We start from the raw sequence: 20,663 nt of genomic DNA on the forward strand, positions 1-20,663 counted from the left end.
CTGACATTTAATCAATCTTGTTGTTATTTTATACAAACTATAAACTACTATTCTTTAAAATCTTGAAGGACTACAATGATTTTACAGTTGAGATTTATATAAATAAAAATACATAAACGAAGTTTCAACGAGTCATTCTATAAAATCCTTTTTTTTTTTTAATTTAAATTATGATACACAAATTATACACCTGTGTAATCATTTCCAATATACTTTTTGAAATAAAACCTTTTCTACTATATTAAAATAAAATGTATGTTCTAGTAACATTGCACTTTACGAAGTTGCCACTTACGAAAATACATGATTTAAGTATAAATAGCGGTTATCTAAAAATATTAATTAAAAATTTAGAAATGGCAAAATTGTTATAATCTATGCAATGTTATATAATTATGAATTAGTAATAAAATAGTTTTATTGAAAAATTTGTAAGAAATACATTCTGCAATGTATGTTGGTTTAAAGGCGCCCTCTTGCGGATATAACCTTAAATATCGCGTTGGCGGAAGATGGCCGTCGCGTGCCGAACGGTGCTCCTAATGTTTACTATGATATTTTAAGTTTTTACGTGACAAACCGTGATAAATTACTGAAAACTAAGTTAAAAAGTTGCATAAGTTACTATTATAGTGTGTTAGAGATTTAGTTTGTGTTATTTCATTAAATTTAACTCATAAAGTGCGGCAACGATAGTGAGTGAAGCTACTAGTTTTAAGTCAGTGTTTTTAAGGAATGTTGTGATTCCAAGTGCATAGTGCGTTTAAAAGTGGATTTTGAACCCGGGACAACTGCGTTCATCGCTAAAGGTAAGAAGTTATATAAAATTGAAACTTTCTTCAAACTAAGTACTTTGTTTACTTCGTTTCGCGCATGTTCAGTGTGCGCGTATAAACTTTTGAAGTTACAAGTTTGTATTTAAACTTTAAACATACTGGAAGTAATAATTCTACAATAAAAGTGATATCTTTAGTATTACTATTGCGGTATACACATATACTTAACTATATTTAATATATATACCCACGAAAAATAAGATTAAACTCCTAATAACTGCATCATAAATATCCGTACTTTTCTAAACTATTTTTTAAGAAGCATTTATTTAATAACTGATATAATTTAATTTATATCTGCCATACATTACGTTTTTAAGCTATACAACTTTATTTGTGTCTTGAAATATGTACGTACTGCCTTTTTCGTTCATAGGTCATTGAACCAATATCGTGATTCGATCTTACCCAGCCTCTCTCTACTTTGTAGTCTTATTTCTATTATGTCTGTGCATTCATAGATAATTAAATTACTTCGTTCATTTTTTAAAGTTTAGATGCTATAATAAATTTAGGAAGTAGCCATAATAAATATTATTTATTCAGGTTCTTTAAGTATTAAAATCGTCCTTCTTATATTTATTATTACAGATAAAGGCTTGTACATAAGAAGGTACTTAATTAAATGCCTATAACAAATGTAAGAAACACTAACTCTGTTATGAATTAGATTAACATTTCTTAAATTTTTTTACACTTAATATCTAAATACATAGCAAAGGCACAAGCTCCAAACAGTCAAAACATTTATAATAAGTGACTACCTCTAAATTTTACTTAAAAAAAAAAGTTATTGATGCTAGTAAAATTGTATTACTTATTTGTTCTGTCATTGTTCTGACTTCTGAGATATCTTTTATTTTATTGCATGTAACTGTGAGACAGTAGTATATGTATAGTGTGTTTCAAAATATATTATTTAATTGACTAGTTCTAGTTAGAGACTTATTAGTTTTTTTATTTGTAATTAAGTACTTAAATTAAATATCAGTAATTATATTTAGTGAGAGAAATATCTTCAGCAGTGAATTAATGATATGATGGTTATAAGTAAAACTCAGCGAATACTGAAGATATTTGTTATTTCATTATAATATTATTAAGTTATATCAAAACATCTGATTATGAAATAACTTTCTGTCTCTTAATTATTGATATCTTAATTCCAAGGTATGTAGGTACATGTATAATGTTATTAAATATATCTTATATATAATTCTTAATGTAATATTGTTTTTATAAAGTATACACAGTACTATATATAATGGATCTTACATATTGAAGTACAGAATGGTTTGAAATGATCTTAGACAACTTTTGGAGTCTGATTTACTCCTGTATTTGTTATAATCCTATACACCAAATAATGTAATATATTCATAAAGGTAATATTACACTATCTTAGACACATTGGATAGGTGTTTGATAGTGTAATATAATATTTTGTGTATGGATGTATATGGAAATCTTAATTTGAGATGTTTATTGAACTATCAGTGATGTTAAACCTTTTTATTAATGATGTTCTTCCCTATTTACATTTGACACTATATAAGACTGTATGTAATAAATAGTAAAATAGTTATATTAAAACTTTTCAGGTGTCATTATGAGATGCCAGTATAATTCAAGTAGAAATTATATTTATCCTATAATTAGAAGATTGATAAAACTATCTTCAAGCATGGTCCCTTACGGTGTAGACAGAGGAAATAGCATAATATATACATCATGATTTTTTAAGAAGAATAGTATAAGATTTTAAGCTAAAATAAGTCTGCTAGATATTTAACCTTTTTATACATAAATAGGTAAGTGTTTGAAGAGATGCTGATTTAAATATATTGTTTCAATTGATTTTGTATACACAATTAGTCAGAGACAAAATAGGAGTATCAATTCTTTCATGCTTAGTCTTTTCAAAATATAAGTTTTTGGTAAAAATAATATACATTTAAGTAATACTAACTGACTCGCGCAATTTCATTTGCGTCAGCTTTTTCTCGTTTTTCCAACATTTTTCATTGCTATTGGTCGCAACGTAATGCTATATACCATATGTCAGTCATAAATAACGTGGTATTCTATTGGTAAAAGAATTTTCAAAATCGGTTCAGTAGTTCTAGAGATTTTTTTTATTTAAATAACTTTAATGCACGTCATACACAGGTAAAAAGTACATATAGCGGACTTAACACCTAATGGCATTTACCAGTCAACCATGAGTTGTGCAGAAATAAGTTGTTGGCGGTACATCTTCTAGGGATCCCTGTCGGCCGTCATATCTGAGCTTACTCTCCTTTTATGCATATCATCTCTCACACAATCTTACATTACCTATGGTATACAGTCTAACATTAGTCCCCAAGGAATGGCAAAGAGATACCTCGGGAATACCATAAAGTATTTTGTGAGATCAATAAAGATTCTTATGCATAAAGGCGACGGTAATCGTTGTCTATCAGATGACCAATGTAGAACTAAGTAATATGGAATGTCAAACAAACCGTACATAAAGACAGAACTGTGATATAAAAGGCATGGAATCTATGGGGCCCCATTGATCTAGGCAATACGCCTGAGTGCGTTTGCCGAGAGTTTTTAATCAAAAAGACGAAGCATGTTAGTCATCATGTCTTAATTTTGTTTGACTTAAAGTAAAGAGATCATATAATTATTAAATATGTTATAATTATAATATTCTTGAATTCTGTTCATTAAAATGTCACAGAAATTTAAATTATATATCTTAATATAAAATAACTTTATTTTATTGTTGCCCTCGCTGTCTGTTCGTTTATATCTTTCGAATTACATGACGACTTTAATTCAGTTTCAGCAATAGATTGAATGATTCAAGTACATGTATTACAAGGCGAGAAATTAAAAATATTGTAATCCACCTGTGCGAAGCCGGGACGCGTAGCTAGTGAATTTATAAACTGTTCATTCATATTGAATCTGAAACAACAGCACTCTATTAGTCAATTTCAATATAATTTAATTCATATGCTTCGTTAAAGCATTTGTGGCACCGGAAACAACTTTTTGAATGTTTATTTATTGTTTTGCGAGTGCTGAGCGTATTTCATATTGATTGACGTATATTTTTTTATTATTATACTTGGTACTCCTTTTTTTAAATTTACAATAAATAAAAGTAGCCGAAGTTACTCCTTACATCATTAGCTACCTCTTAATGAAAGTCATGTCAAAGTAGGTCCAGCCGTTATAGAGATTGATTTGAAAATGCAAACAATTTGTTTTTTCAATTTTATTTATATGGAGTGATATAAATAACAGTATTTTATAAATTTTTGTTTGTAAAGTACTTGAAAAAACAACTACACATTATTATGTAAAGATTACTACAATACATAAGTGATAATCGCATCGAAATCGGTTATGTCGATTCTAAGATTAGTGCACTGTTTTTATTAATGTACCCATTGTGCATCCTGTATATTAAAGTAAAAATAAATATACTTACATAATTATTATGCAGACAATTTCGCTTTTAAACACCTTTGAACTCTGTTTTGATAACGTAAATTTTTTTTTTATGGAATGTTATTATTTCAATTACAGGGTTTGATCAAAATGGTCACTGATTGCAAAAGTCCACAAAAAGCGCTTGATCTATTGTGAACGCTGATTACTAAAGACTATAAAAAATGTAGATTAAATTAAAGGGCATGGAGGTCTAATTAAAAGAAAAGTCTATTAGAAGAATCGTAGATAGTTATCAGAAACAGAAAGAAATTAAGAACTTTAAAATTATTAAAAGTATAAGTACTATTGTAAATTAATACCTACCTTTTCTTATAATTTTGTTTTATTAAATAACACTTAGTAATTACTAATACTGTTAGAGAATACTGTACTATGCAAAACAAATATACTTAAAGATCATGCAAAACAAATAAATATTATGAACTAATAAAATAATTAATGAAAAATGTTATCTGGTTAATTTATATGCGATCGGAGTGGCAGCGAGAGGTATATACCAGCGAAATCTCTTTATAATTTTCTGAAAGATCTTGGCTTATTTAGAGCTGCAATGGTTTCTATACTAGGACGTGGTATTTAACGGTGTACTAGCAAAGTCTTACCAGATTTAGCTGAGCAGGGAGAGAAACACGAGCGGTGAAGGTGAGTGTTGACATATGTTGGAAAAGGGGACCCTATACCCGGGTTACAAGTCCCTGAATTTCCTTCTCTGTCACACGATGGACCCAGTATCCGCACGCTGAATTCATAAAATGCTAAGTTTATCAATAAAATAGCCACTCTATTTTCTTATAATTAAGAGTTAATTTACAAATTATAGCGTTGTTAAAAGTGGTCTGCGTCTGTCTCGCCTATTTCGGCTGCTAAATAGCTTATTTATAAGCTGTGAGGATGAGATATGGCTGTAAAATTACAGTGTATTTAGGCATAATACCTTAATCCTCGGGAATGGCAACTCATGGATGGTACAACAGCCGTAGGGGTGTTCTTATCACTTATCTAGAGGCTTACTTTTAGCTAGTTTTTTCATTCAATTTCCGTAAAAAATGACTAATTTATCAATATTTTTTTGTATTAATACAGACATTTTTCATACAGTTATTTTGTTTATTAAATAACGTATTCTATTAAAGAAGACTAAACAAAGTTGAAATTGTTATTTCTTTTGTTGTAACAGTAATGAAAATTCCATTTATAGTTTTTTTCATGTGATTCAGACTGCAGCCGGCGAGTAGTAATAGATAAAACGTACGAAATCGAATGAAATATGGCGTCACGTAGCAATAAAAAAAATCGGCTGCACAAAACTGCGCTGGAATGCCGTATAGTGAATAAATTAAGAATTTCATCAAAATGTCCACTCATGCGGGGTAGTTTACGATATCAGTATTCAGTCCAATATTTCATAATAATTGGCCGTGTATGCGACCATTGATTGGTTAATTTTTATGCGATGCAGTACTCAATACGGCTTTTATTTCATCATCATCATTCCTATTTATTTTTAGGGATTTGGGCTATTGTCAAGTGTTAAGACCTGTAGCACTGCGACCTACATAGATCTATCGTGCTTGACCTTTTTTCAAAGTTAAATCTATCGATCGTCAGAGACAAGAATTGAAGGATATTATTAGGAGCAATGGTTTTTATTTCCTCAGGGTAGTGTATACTTTCCAAAGCAAATATTTCGATTATGCTATGTGCTACAACCACATAGGATGTGTAGTGGCGTTTCATCTGCTTGGCAGAAGCATTGCCTTGCCTTTATACCATTATTTGTGGTCGGTGCAGTAAGCCATCATCTTCCACAGATCCCATATCTGAGCATACTCTCCTTTTATTCATATCTTTCACACAATACATTCAACTTTTTTTTGTCGTCCTTTTTCTATCCATCCACGTTCAAGTTATATTTAAGATATGATCCTCGCTCCTCGGCATAACATGCCCCGCATGTAAGTATGCCTTTGTTTCAATGAAATGAGTATTATTTTATTATATATAATGAAATGCGTTCTTGATAGTTGTATGACGCATGTAACATACATCTATTGATACTTTATTTATATTGTAACCTACATTCCATTTTTTATTTATAGACTGTTATCGCAATAAAATTATATTTAGCTGATATACATCTTGGTGTATCCGTAATCCTTATTTATAATAATAGCTAAACGTCTAATAAATCTATAGATATTGAACTGTATTGTATTTTTATTAAGTCCTATTTTCGTTATTTATAATATACATTTTGGGATGAAGTTGTCTATGGTAAAATTCATCCCATTCGTATACATCAGAACTAAAACGGCTTGCTGAACAGCTAGACCACCGAGGCCGTCGTAATGTAATTCATGATATTAAATTTTATAACACAGCAACGAAAACTTAAGTTAGTTGGTCAAGTTGTAAATAAGTATAAGCACTTACGACTTGGCCAATGTAGCTTATGTGGCGACATCTAATATGTCTTTATAATTTACATATTATATAAATTATGGGTCGACGATCCCACGGCTCTTTAATCGTTATTGTCCTAATATTAATTTAAATGTATAATAGGTCTCACGGTTGGTTGGAAACTTAATTATAAGTAATTCTGGGCAGTTGCTAACCTACTTCTTCGTAGGAAAGAATAAGTATAGCGAAGTGTTACAGGTGTGGAACGGAATATGGTCATAGTGGATGTCTGGAATCAGATCTACAGAAAAATATTTGTATATTCATTTATATATCTGATTGTCTAAATATGAAACGAAATTAATCCGACACATAGTGATAACGCTCTTTGTCCAGTTTGTTGGATTTAAATTAATCAATCGTTTGTTCACGACGTTATTGCACACCAAAGTATACTAATATTCTTCTCCTGACAGTCTTCTTCTTTCGATTCAATGGCAACTAAATGTATTTTACTCAAAAAAATTGCGACGACTTGAGCGCATTCTGTCGTATTTCAGGTCTTCTCTTGTGCAGGCTGATGCACAAAGAACAGGAGAGTAGGTGGACCATAGTTATGGATGGTGCAGTCGCAAGCCTCTCTTAATGTTTAATCCCTATTTCACCAAGTTGTAGCTGCAGCAGCCTTTCGTAAGTCTACTCCCGACAGTCAGAATATGGTATAGCTAGCGTTTCCTCATCATAATGGTATTTCTTGTCGGTAAAGTCGTTATTTTGTCCGTTTTTAAAACTTCCATTCAAATTCGACAAAATTGTATTTGTAATATAATATTACGGCTGCATTGTTCTGTTAACTGTTGGGATATCCTGTCTCAACAACAATAAACACATTATCCATGAAGTGTACATTAATATTCGGAAGGAATAAGTTTGTGGTACGTAAGAGTTATTATTTGGACTTTCATAGTACTTACACATATGTAGATTTTATGAAGGCTAAGTTTATTTTTATTATCAATAGTTTAGAGGTATCTTCCTTATTATTTTAATTAACATACTGTAAGGAGTCAGCATAAAGTTTTTTTCTTTTTATTTCTTACTAGCTGTGTCCGCGATTTCACCCTCGTGAAGTTTATAGCCTATGTATCTTAACGTGTAAACTATATAATTGTAAAGTTTTATTAACATCATTTAGTATTTTTTGCATGAAATAGTTACAAACATATACACACTCACAAACAGCCACTTTTATAATATTAGTAAGAAGATTTTTTTTATTGACTAAATAAATGAATACTATAAGTAAGTAGGCGGACTTAATGCTAGAAGCACTTCTTAATTTATTAAAAAATATATATCGGGTATTTTGGGCAGACTTCAAAATGTAAGAGGGGTTCCTCTGTTTCAGTCGCAAGGAGCTTACTCTGTAAGGTAAAGTAGAGAAATTACAGGGTAAAAGTATGATGACATCTTAGATCACCTTCGGCGAAGGTGTGTTAACTTCTTTCCCAATACGTTAAAAAAATAACAAACACTTTAATCTTTATTATATTAGATTAGAATAACGTAGAATAGAAATAATTTATTCAAATAAACTTAAATTTAAGCACTTTTGAATAGTCATAGTTTTTTTTTCTAATCTTTTGCTCATTCGGAAAGCTGTTTCATCACAAGAAACTTGCGTGTTGCTCTTAGTAGTTAGTTAGTACTTATTAGTTTACGATTACTATTAGGTGTATTATATATGTATTTATTTATAATTGCGAATTAGACCTGCTCTAAATGATCAGATCATTTCTAATTAACACAGGAACTTACAAAGTTATAAAATACTGACATTACGACGTTCACAATAGTTGTTTTTTCTGTGGAGAAGATATCACAACCGCGTAACAAATCGCCATTAAACGGCCATTAAACAATTAGTTAGCGCTAGGGATGTGAAGTTCTATGTTAGAATCGATTTTAATAAATCGGTTCTTTTTTATAACATAAATATCGATTACATTAAAATTTATTTTTAATTAAATGATAACAGATGTTTATTTATCAGTTAAGTAAAAATCTGTTATCATCTGTTTCTGTTATATTTTCCCACAACCCTCATTTTTGCACCCTTAGCATATGGGTCTTGTATGTTTTAGGCCATATGGATGAATAAATCGAACGAAAAAAAATATTTGTGTAATAAAATACATTATCAATTCGATTTTTCAGAATGTTGAATTAAATCAGAATACTTAATGGAACATTTGAAGAAAAATAATCCATGTTTGTCAAAATATTTTTTTTATATTGGATTATTTTGTCACATCCCTAGTTAGCACCAGTAATGAATGACGACTTGAGGGGAGTTCTCACGCACCTCCGGGCTAATTAAATTAAAAAGTATAATGCTACGTGCCCACACTAATTTCTCTTGTAATTCTTGTCTTTGGGTTGAGAAAAAGTAATCAATCCTCATACGGTTTTAATTTATTTTTTTTTTAATTCTATAATGCAGAGGAACTTTAAATATTCGATATTCCAAAAATTCAAGTCACTTTTCACTTTTGTTATTGTCTGTGTGTAATAAATACAAGATGAATATGTATAGTTTTTCCATTAATGTATTGCCTAGCTATATTCTATACTTACATATAGAATTTAATTTTTAATTATGATAATGATAACCCGGGACAATTCACACATCTAGTCCCTTCACGTATTAATAAATATATGATCAGCATCATGGTCATCACAAATATATCAACGGCCTCGGTGGTCTAGTGGTTCAGCACATCGCTTTTATTCCGATGGTCGCGGGTTCGATTCCTCGCACGGCACAAACATTTGTATTCATAAGTATGATTGTTTGTATCGATCTGGGTGTTTTATTATGTATAATATGTATGTATGTAGGAAAAAATATATATCTGTATTTGTATCAGTCATCTAGTACCCATAACACAAGTTTTAGCTACCTTAATTTCTAGTATATTCTTTCTAGTATTTCTAGTATACTTAATGTGATCTAGACGGCAATATTAAAGAAATATTGACGCTAATTAACGTTACTTGCCTGCACTTTTTAAGTTCTTAGACAAGATTATTCCAAATTACCAAAAAATCTTTTGTGTACAAAAGTAAGAGTAGTTTTGACTATAGCACAGTAGAATGATCCTTAAGGATGTCAGGCTTCGCTGTTGTCTATAATACATACATATCATGCATTACTATTCCTAAGTACTCATGTTTCGTTACCACGTAATTTTACAGCAACATCTCAGCGTTCAAAATACAGCAACTATAACTTTATCTTGAATTATGTACAAGCATTTAACCTTTAAGAAACATCTGCTTTATAAAGCAGAGCTTGGCCACCGAGCAAATAAATCTTGGCCACGGCAAAGTCATAATGAACCCGCTTAAACACGCCAAGCAAACATAACTGAATAGTTGAGACAAGCGGGCAAATGTTGACAGTCTGCAAGCGCTTGGGTGCAAACAGGCCACTTCAATTTGCTGTTCTTACATTTGTAGCAACTGCCACGCGAATAGACTCGAATGGAGAATAGAATAGAATAGAAAATCATTCTTACAAATACACTTAACTCTAAATCTACCTCTCATTAGGAAAGCTATCTCATCACAAGAAGAACGAGCAAGAAACTTGCGTGGACTGTAACTAATTTAGTTATAATTTAAAAATTTTAAGTTGATATGTGTAAAACATTAAATCTAAAAAGACGATTTGTTTGGTTGGTAGTCTTTAGGTTCAGCACACCGCCTTGTTTTCGATGGTCGCGCATTACATTCTCGCAGATGTGTCCTGCATTGTGTTCATGAGTATGATTGTTAGTATTTATCTGTCTTTACTATGTTCTTATATTACACACTTACTTGATATTTATTATTATATTTCGCCCAATTTACGTAATATATTTTTAAATTATAGCCTGTGTGTTATTCTGATGTATAAGCTGTATTACTGTAAACTTTCATCAAAATCTGTTCCGTAGTTTTTGAGTGAAAGAGTAACAAACATCCATCCATAAAGACTGCTAAAAACAACTTTTCCTTTAGACTTTGCGTAGTCGTGTAAGAATATTTCCATCCACTTACAGTGGGAGGGTGATTCTACAGTATAATATTATCAAATAATATTATGTATCCTTAATATTTCTCATTTCTTTCTTATTCTTTATTCAGATAGCTAATAATAGCATAAAGGGAAACTTTATGTACTACGTAGCTCACTGTACTACGTCCGTCCGTCCGTCGCTATTCAAACATCATTTCTGATACTCAAAGGTCGGCTCTCAGATATACCTCCAAGAAATATGGCCGCCTTTGTAAAATAATCCCATCTTTTCTACGTTAATACCCAGACCTATTTGTACAGTAAAGCTTTTAAACAAATGAATATTTTTTATTATAAAATTCGTTTGCGTATTGTAGATGTAATGTATGAAATAGATTGCGCGTATCCAAATTTTGTACTAAACATAGAATATAAATACTGTATAAAGACCATAGAGCAAAAAATTATAATTAAGTAGGTATATGTGATTATGTTGCAATTAAAAATGTATGAATAAGAAGTTTATGTTTAAATAAATAGTTCATGTAACATAAATTAGGTAGTAGTTTACATTTTGAGACAGTTCCGTTACAGTTTATCTATATATTTATTTCTTTAACTGTATATTTGGATTTCTGTGTATATTGTATACAAAGCGAATCAGAGCTAACGCTGATATGATTTTCGCATAGCTATTAACTGGCCATTAAAAATCAAGGCACGTTCCAATACAGCCAATAAAACGTTATTTTGACATATTAACGCACCATAAACCTTTATGCCATAAGCTCTCGTAAGCTTGTTTATTTGTAAAATGACACATACGTATTGAAAGAAGGTTTTTAGAAAAGTTCGAAAGCATTAGCCAATTGAAATAAAAAATGAAGCGCTTTTATAAAGCCTTCGACCCACGCAGAAAAAAGGTAATAAAATTAAAAACTAAAGTGAGCACATATCAAAGTAAGCCTCGTTGTCTTCGACAAAAGACTTACTTTTGTTTGAGGTATATATAATATAATTATTAAATATGATCATAATACTTTTTTATACGGTCCATTAATATATCATAGATATATAATATATATATGGAATTACAAGTCAGTTTGGAAAACTTCTTGCGTTTATTTATACTATTTACTATGGCTCAATTCTTGGTGGAGCCTATTAAAACAGTCACTAAGGACGCTTAAGACGCCCGGAAGACGTCCACTGGTGGACATAGGCCTCCCCCAAAGATCTCCACGACGATCGGTGCTGCGCTGCTCGCATCCAATGCCTTCCAGCGATCTTGACCAGATCGTCGGTCGACCTTGCTGGAGGCCTTTCCACGCTGCGTCTTCCGCTTAAGAGCCGAGTAAAATTAAAAAAAAATAAGGGCTTTTTATTTTTTTACGTTTTTGTTAACGTTGTAATAGTGCGGGCGGTTGATGCGTTATGATATGGTGGGTCGCTATTATTCTTTATGTTATTTGAATGGTTCATCTGATGGTAAGTGGTAACCGTTACTGACATAAACAGCATCACAGACATTATCAAGCGACATCACTCATGGGTTGCAAATAAAGAGGACTAAAACGTCATGTCTCTGTACCCTGTATTCACTGCTTTATTTCACTCTTGTACTGAAAGATGCCTTATAATGCAAGTTGCTTGGCAGCTAGAACAGGCCAGATAGATATACCCATGCCGACGACTTTGTATAAAGTCTAGTATTTTTTTTATATTGAACAGCGAGGTTGAATAGCTTGTCGGCTGAAATAGGTGAGACAGAGGTAGCTTGGTAACAACTTTGTGACAACTTCCTATAAAGTCCAGTAACACGAACAGCGACTGAAACCGAGAGGCACAGTAAGTAATCTTACTAATGTTATAAACGCAAAAGTTTGTCAGTACGGATGGGTTAGTTTTTTGCTCTTTTATACAAAAACTACAGATCTGATTTTGATGAAACAGGATGTAAATTTCATGGATATATCTGCGGGTACAGCTAGTATACAATATATTTTGTGCCGTGAAATACAAAGCATTCATTTCATGGTGGCGCCGAATCTGACTTGACGTAACACAGATGTCGGAACACTTCAGCTGTAAGTTGAAAACTCGTAACTAAGCGACGTTGTAAATGCGACAGCGGTAACAAACAACTTTGTATTATATGTTTGTATGTATCATAATACTTTAAACATGTTTACGGTTTCAGTTGTACTTAACAGAGGCGCTAGACAAGGTGTTCAAAATCTACTCTGTACCATCGTAAGCACAGATTATTATATTAGAGTCCGTTAGTTTCTGTTCCTTGTGCGCTTTACCTTCCCCCCTCCCCTCTTACCTATGACATAACTGACCGTACGGCGGCCATGACGCGCGCGCATTATTTAAAAAATAACATAAATTTAAACTGAGCGAAACCTACTGGGAAACTGGAGAAAAAATCTTCGAGACCCTGGCCTGTGTTAAAATCCAAAGAAATCCAATCTAATTTCACCTGTTATTCATATATAAAGAAGCTCATAAAATACGCGTACGTTATAAACGCAAATAGGTAAGTTATATTAAATAACCATACTATTTGCTATTTTTCAAATTTCGAACTGATCGCCGCGCGGCTTCTGCCAGTAGGTAATGCGCTGATTAAAAAAAAGTAAAATGGCGGGAAAGTACTAAAATAAACAAAATATAATATCATGATTTTTTATTCTGTTTCCTTGCAAGTGTAGAAATAGAAATAATCTTTATTCCAATTAACCCATTATTTCTATTTCTACACTTTGACAGATGAATTTGAATAATATAATATATAATAATTTGATATAAAAATATACTATAACGCAATCACTGTTGGCTCAGTCTTTATACTCGTGAACGGTGTTGCTTGTAGGCACTGGTCTGTTCTGATATGTATGACTGATTAATTTTGTCATTCAAATAGTTATGTATTTACTTGCGCTTTTCAATTTCGTTTGGCAGTTTGTAATCACAAAAAATGTTATCTTTTATTACCGTCATTGATGTTTGAAGTTATTAATAGTTGAAGCAAAAACTTTGTACCCCTTTTTAGGAAAATTGCGCGGATGGATGAGTACCTATGTAATTTCGCACACTTATTGTTTAGAGAGATGGAGTGCAGAATGCTAATATTTTTTTTTAATATACGTAAAAATATGTTAAATCAATAAATATATTACATAGCTATACTACACATGACACACGTGTAGAAGTATAGTTTTTGTAATAGCTACCTTACTTTGAACCTTACTTATTAATTGGTTAAACTTATAAATTATGGTCAAATTTCGACCATTGAATAACTATTACTTTATTTAAAAGAGCAAAACGTAATTTACTTTCTTGTGCTTGGTTTCCGAATGAGTGGAAAAATAAAAAAAATATGTCTATTCAAAGATATCTATATTAAGTTTATTTGAATAAAGAATATTTCTATTTCCATCACTACCGAATCGATATCTACTGTAATGGAAAAGAATAAGACGCCATATGTTGCTGTCTCGTTCTTTCTCGTGCGTGCATGTTGCGTCCAATTAAATATTGATACATTAATTTGCAGTAGCTATTAATCGAGGCCTAATATGTCCAGGCACTTTGATCTGTCTGTCTATTCTATTGACATAAAAAGTGCTCTATTCAAATGTGTTTTAATCCGACTAGTAAAAAAGTTGTTTTTTTTAGGTATGTGTTAAGATTAGCTTAAGTAGTAGCTCAAAACCTCTCAGTCAATGAAATGTTGACTGGAAAAAATACCTCTTATGCGATAAGTCCGCCATTTAACTAATTAAGACCATTATATCCTTTTATGTTAAGTTTTATTCTGTATTTTTTAGCATAGATAATAAATGAGTATCGACTCACATGATAGTAAGTGATTACCGCCGCCCATCAGCATCCGCAACGACAGAGGAATTGCAAGTGCGTTGCCAGCCTTTAAAGAAGGAGTATTATTCCTTCTTTAAAGGCTGGCAACGCACTTGCAAAGAAAAGTGCTTAAAGTACTTTTCTTTAAGGTTTCAATATCGTATCGGTACAGAAATACCATCGCTGGAAGGTTATTTCACAGAACATTGTAGTTGTGGCATGCTAAAAATTTCTAGAATAATGCACGATGGACGACCACTTTTCATCCAGATGATTGTAATACTTTATTGAATTACATACAAACAAACCTGATGGTTTTTAATAAATAGAATGTGGATAGATTGGAGTGCTATAAGTTTTAATTATGACAGTATAAAATAAGTATGGCGACCATAAAATCTAATTTCGAAAACAGTACTAGAACGAATCCATTTTTTTCATGTACTTGGTATATTTGAGACGAATTCGCTACTTGTCTACAATATTTGAAATAATATAATTGCTGCTAAAATGATTGTTGAGCAACCTGTATATTTTTATGAAGCCGACTGTACTCACCTATATTAGATATTTTATAATCTGTTGCCCAAAAGCTCAGATGTTGAATGCAATAAATATTGCACACTATGGGGTTACAACATGCTATTTGCTATCACAATCCCCTTTGCTACTGCGGGGGTTATAATATGTCCAGAAATTGCAAACAAAACCCCTCACGGGAATATGACCTTTATTGCTGAGGTGTAAAGCTAACTTTCTGATATCATGTGGATTTCACCCTAGATTTATGTTACTTATTTCATTTCACACACGAAATGTGAAGGTATTAAATGCCATTTTCTACTTTATCCCTGTCAGGTTAGAAACTATTTGGTCGGGAATAAAGTTCTCGGTGAACAGTTTGAACCCTTTTTGTTGGGAGCTCGTAAATTATCTACTTAGGTTTGCATTTGGCGATAAATTGTTTTTTATTCCTTGTTCACCCGTAAAAAAAGTGTCGACAGTTTTTTTTTAATTTCAATAATGAAATGAAAGGATTTCAATAATAAATTATAGAACATTACAGATATGTTAATAAAATGTTATGTTATATCAGATTATACCCGGAACATTACTTCCGCGGAGAAATATTTGGGGTAATGTTCTCTAAAATTTGAAAGATATATATATTTGTACGTCATTCAATAATTCTATATATAACTAGCTGTACACACGACTTCATCCGCATGGAATACAATGTTATTTTTCTAAAATAAAAGTAGCCTAAGTTACTCCTTATTACATAAGCTACCTGCCAATAAAAGTCCCGTCAAAATCGGTCCAGCCATTTTAGAGATTAGCGTCAAACGGACAAAAATTGTAAAAAATGTTATTTCTATAATATTACAAACAGACAATCCAATTTTATATGTGTAGATGTATAGATAATAATAATAAAGTGTTAATTATATATATTATATTATTGTTAATGATATGTAATAATATTATTTCTGTTTGAATAGTCTTATATAGGAGTAAACGAGTTCAAATCGCTCTTATGCTTTCAAATATTATTAGTTTGTTTTCTTGAAGTGCCGCTGGCTTTCGGACAAACACTTATTCAAGACGAATGGGCAAATAAACTGTGACAAGTTCTTGGATACCCAATGTTATATAAGGTAAAATAATATTATATTATAAATGCGAAAGTAACTCTCGTCTGTTTGTCTGTCGCGCTTTTAAACTACTGAACCAATTTACATAATACATGATTCTAAATATAAACCTTAATCTCGAATCACTCAATTTATTCCTGAAAACTGTATTAATAATAATAATAATATCAAGATATAGCTTGTCTTATGGGTAGATAATTAGATAATTGATACAAATACAGATATATATATATATAAGCAAACGTTGTTTTGCCATATAAATTAATATTAAAAAATAGGGGTTGATGATAGAAGGGTGAAAATGTAGGATTGTATGTATATTTGTATGTTATATCATAAAAAAACAGAAACTAAAAATTTTATCAGATATATATATATATATATATATATTTCATGAGAATCGGTCAAGTCGTTTCGGAGGAGTATGGGAACGAAAACTGACACGAGAATTTTATATATAGCACCCAGCCCGACACAAGCAATCCTACTCATGAATACAAATCTTTGTGCCGTGTGAGGATCTAATCCGCGACCATCGGAAGTAAGGCGGTGAGCTAAACCGCTAGACCACCGAGGTCGTCATATTATAATCGGTTGCCTAATTTAAAATGTATAAACGAACAGACAGCAGCGACTTGTTTAATACTATGTAAAATTAATAGAATGTAAACTGACAAACAAGTAAACCATTTTATTATATTGCATGTCTGTAGTCTATTATGTTTTTTGAATAAAGACTGACATCAAAGATTTTATCTATGAACTTATTAGTCTATGGCGCTATTGTATCTCCTTCATCTGATCGTCAGGTGTCATTAAGAGTAGTTACTTAATCTTTACCTTCCCTATCTGGGGTCATAGGCCATTAGATACCGTAAGCGCTATTGGGCACGATCTTTTCAACGAACAAATAAATTGTTTATGACGATTGATTTTAGATCTATTTTCCTTTGAATGTGTAATAGTGTGATCAAAATTTCGGAGTTTGCTCTAAAGATTTGTCGATGTGGCACTCGACCTATATCTGTGATGGATGGTTTCGGCTATCATTTTATGAATGGTTCCTACAGTCTATTTTGATTTTTATGCGATAGTGTTAGAGTTTAAAATGGCGTGAAATGTATTCTGTTTTGACGGTAGACGGTACTGTTATTGAGGTGGAGTTTTCGTTGAAATCATCAATGCATGTCATGAATGTCGGGGGATTAGAGATCCCCTCTGGCTATTGTTATTGGCGAAATATTCGGGTATAGAACTGTAGGTACAGAAGGCAGGACAGCTGCCTACAAAGTTCTAGTATTGTATTCTCTTCAGCCTATCTTGCTATATGCTCAGATACATATAGATATACCAGCTGTGCCCGCGATTTGAAATTTGTAGCCTATATGTTATTCAGATGTGTAAGCTATATTACTGTAAAGTTTCATTAATATACGTTCAGTTTTTGCGTGAAAGTGCATCCATCCATAATTACAAACTTTTGCATTTATAATATCAATAAGATATGTAAGGTGAAACTTTGCATAATACTAGTGGACGAAAATAATTGATTTTGTACTTCGTTGTTTTTTTATATTAATTTTTGACACTCAATATTCTGTTCTTTAGTAATATGTAAGAACATTTTTTTTAAGCGACTGTTTACCTATATTAACATTAAAAAGAGGAAATATTTAATATTATGCGTTCATTTTTAAAGGATAAACACAAAAGTAAATATTTGTGACATACTTAAAAACTTAAAGAGAGAAATTATAAAGTCCAAATAATGTTTTATTCAGTAGTCGTGTAGAGACATCAGAAGGTTGCGTGTTCAAATCACGTTGGGGTCACTAATATGTTGGTTTTTTTTCAGTACTATTTGTATAGTATATGTGTGTATGTATATATGTTTGTGTTAGACGTATGTATATATGATATATGTATTTATGTATTAATTTATTATTATCTATATATATATGTATAATTTTTTTGTGTAACATCTATGTACATATTAATTTGTTATACACTAACAATTAAGCAAAATAGTCGGGACTCTAATGTCCCTACAGTCGTAATAGTATTTTATGGAATAGACTGTACCTGTCGCTTACTACAACATTACAAATGAATTATTTAGAAGTCTATGTCTGGCATTTAGCGGACATCCGAAATTTAGTAACTAATTGTGTTTAATTGACGAGTAATATGACGCCTAAATATTCCATAGCATCCGGAGAACTGTCATATATTTCCGTACATTTGCCAGGCCACTTCCGGCCGAACTGTCCGAATGGTCCCTTCATTGGACTCAAGAGATCTGTGCATTTCTTGTGAATTTAATTTAATTTCGCTGATATTTATGTATAACTAATATTAAATAAAGAAAAATATTTTATTTTTGTTTGAAATTTAATAAAATCAAATAATAGGTAATATTGAAATCAGCGAGTATTAAATTAAAAAATAGAAATGCTGTTTTAACGTAACAATCGTTTGACGTTTTGTGTACTTAAATAGTATTTTTTATCTGTGCAAAATACATAAATAATAAAAATGAGAGCGGTAGATTTCTAATATTATTAACAGCCTCATTACCTACCTATTATAATCAGGATAGAATTATTATTAGGACCACCACGTGGTCGTGGTATGGGCCAGGAAACCGTCTTTGTTAATCTTAATAAAATTATAAATGCGAAAGTTTGTAAGTATTGATGTTTGTTACTCTTTCACGCAAAAACTACTCAACGGATTTTGATGAAACTTTACAGTAATATAGCCTATGCATCAGAATAAGACATAGGCTATATTTTATATTCAAATTTGTAGATATTGAAATTTATATATTGAAATTTAACGTAGACGAAACCGCGGGCACATAAAGAATTATAAACTATCTAATAAATTAACTACGATGAGCTATCTCATCTGATTTATCTTATTGTCCTCCAATGATGCCCCGCAAGCGTACACTGCTCTCAAGCGGGTGCACCATTCTATATTTAACATACAAAATTAAAACTAAAATATTGTTAAAGTCTAAAAGAAATTCGGAATCTGGCAACATGAAGGAAACAGCGAAAGATAACAGAAAATTCTCAAATGCTAGTTCATTAAATAAGTCATTAACTTCGCCCAGAGTGTCCCTCCATTATCATTAATCTGTGGAATGTTTTACTTTTTTAATTCCACGTTTGACACATCCGTCTCGGATTGTTGAATAATAGTTCTACACTATTAACCAACGCCCCTAATAATTAAGGGTGTGCACACATGGTAATACTTTCGACGCAATCGCGCGTCAATAATAGCCATTATTCGAGTTCGGTTCCGATAATTTACCAAATATTAATTATAATTATGTTATTAGATTCAAACTTGACTTCCACCACACATTAAATAACTTCCACATTTTTTTAATGGATGATTTTGGAGGATGTATCCGACTGCTAACGGTTTACGCTGGCGAGGAACTAGTGGAGGATGTTAAGATGGGCTTGAGATCAGGTTAGTTGGACCCTCGTGACAAATTCAATAGGAATTTATCATGATAGCTTTCAGGGGGAACCGCGTGGAGGTCAATTTGACTTTGTACATTGCTAGCGATGGAGTCCCCCCTCATTCATGTGGATGTGGTTAATTGTCCAGGGTATTAACCGTGGACAATTAACACAGCGCCATCTAGTCCCACTGTAAGCAGAGCTTTTGTTATGGGTACTAGATAACTGATGTATATATAATACCTATTTTTTTGTAAATACATATACATATAAGATATATAGAAAACACCCAAACATACAAACATACTTATAAATATACATGTTTGTACCGTGCGAGGAATCGAACCCGCGACAATCGGAAGTAAAGCGGTGTGCTATACCACTAGACCACTGAGGTCGTGACACATATTATTAATATAAGAGATTTTCCACTGTCACCGATTCCTTTGATTATTCAGTATGTTATACAATCGCTTAGTTAAGTGAGGTACCTATTTCTAAGTGGAAATGTCTGTTGTGATCGTACATGTTTAAATATAACCCGCCAAATGTTTATTTGTGGGAATTTCGAGGGGAAACAGTGGTTTTTTGGGATATTTCTAACATCTGGACGCCTTGTAAGATACATGATGCGATATCTGTAAAGATGGGTGAGACCACAGACGTACGTATTAATATAGGCGATCTATTACGACATGGTGATGAAGTTTTTTGTTTATATTTATATAGATAAATAGCAATCTAATCTCTGTTTGCCCTATGGTTTACTGGGAGAAAATGCCTTAACACCATAGTGTTAAGCCCGCCATATATATCTTTATTTCTGTATTTGTGCATTAAA

The 20,663-nt window shown here is 31.7% G+C and overlaps 1 protein-coding gene across 1 annotated transcript in view; it reads left to right on the forward strand.

Annotated features, from left to right (window-relative positions):
• The first annotated feature begins 512 nt into the window (after window positions 1–512).
• Window positions 513–20,663, forward strand: part of LOC131846224 (uncharacterized) — a 658,396-nt gene continuing 638,245 nt past the window's right edge. Inside the window, exon 1 of the mRNA XM_059195475.1 lies at window positions 513–809. The gene's annotated coding sequence lies outside the window, so the exon portion shown is untranslated. The remainder of the gene's footprint in view (window positions 810–20,663) is intronic.

Source organism: Achroia grisella, unplaced genomic scaffold (assembly GCF_030625045.1).
Source record: "Achroia grisella isolate CSIRO2021 unplaced genomic scaffold, CSIRO_AGI_Agris_v1 utg507, whole genome shotgun sequence".
NCBI classification, from domain to species: Eukaryota; Metazoa; Arthropoda; class Insecta; order Lepidoptera; family Pyralidae; genus Achroia; species Achroia grisella.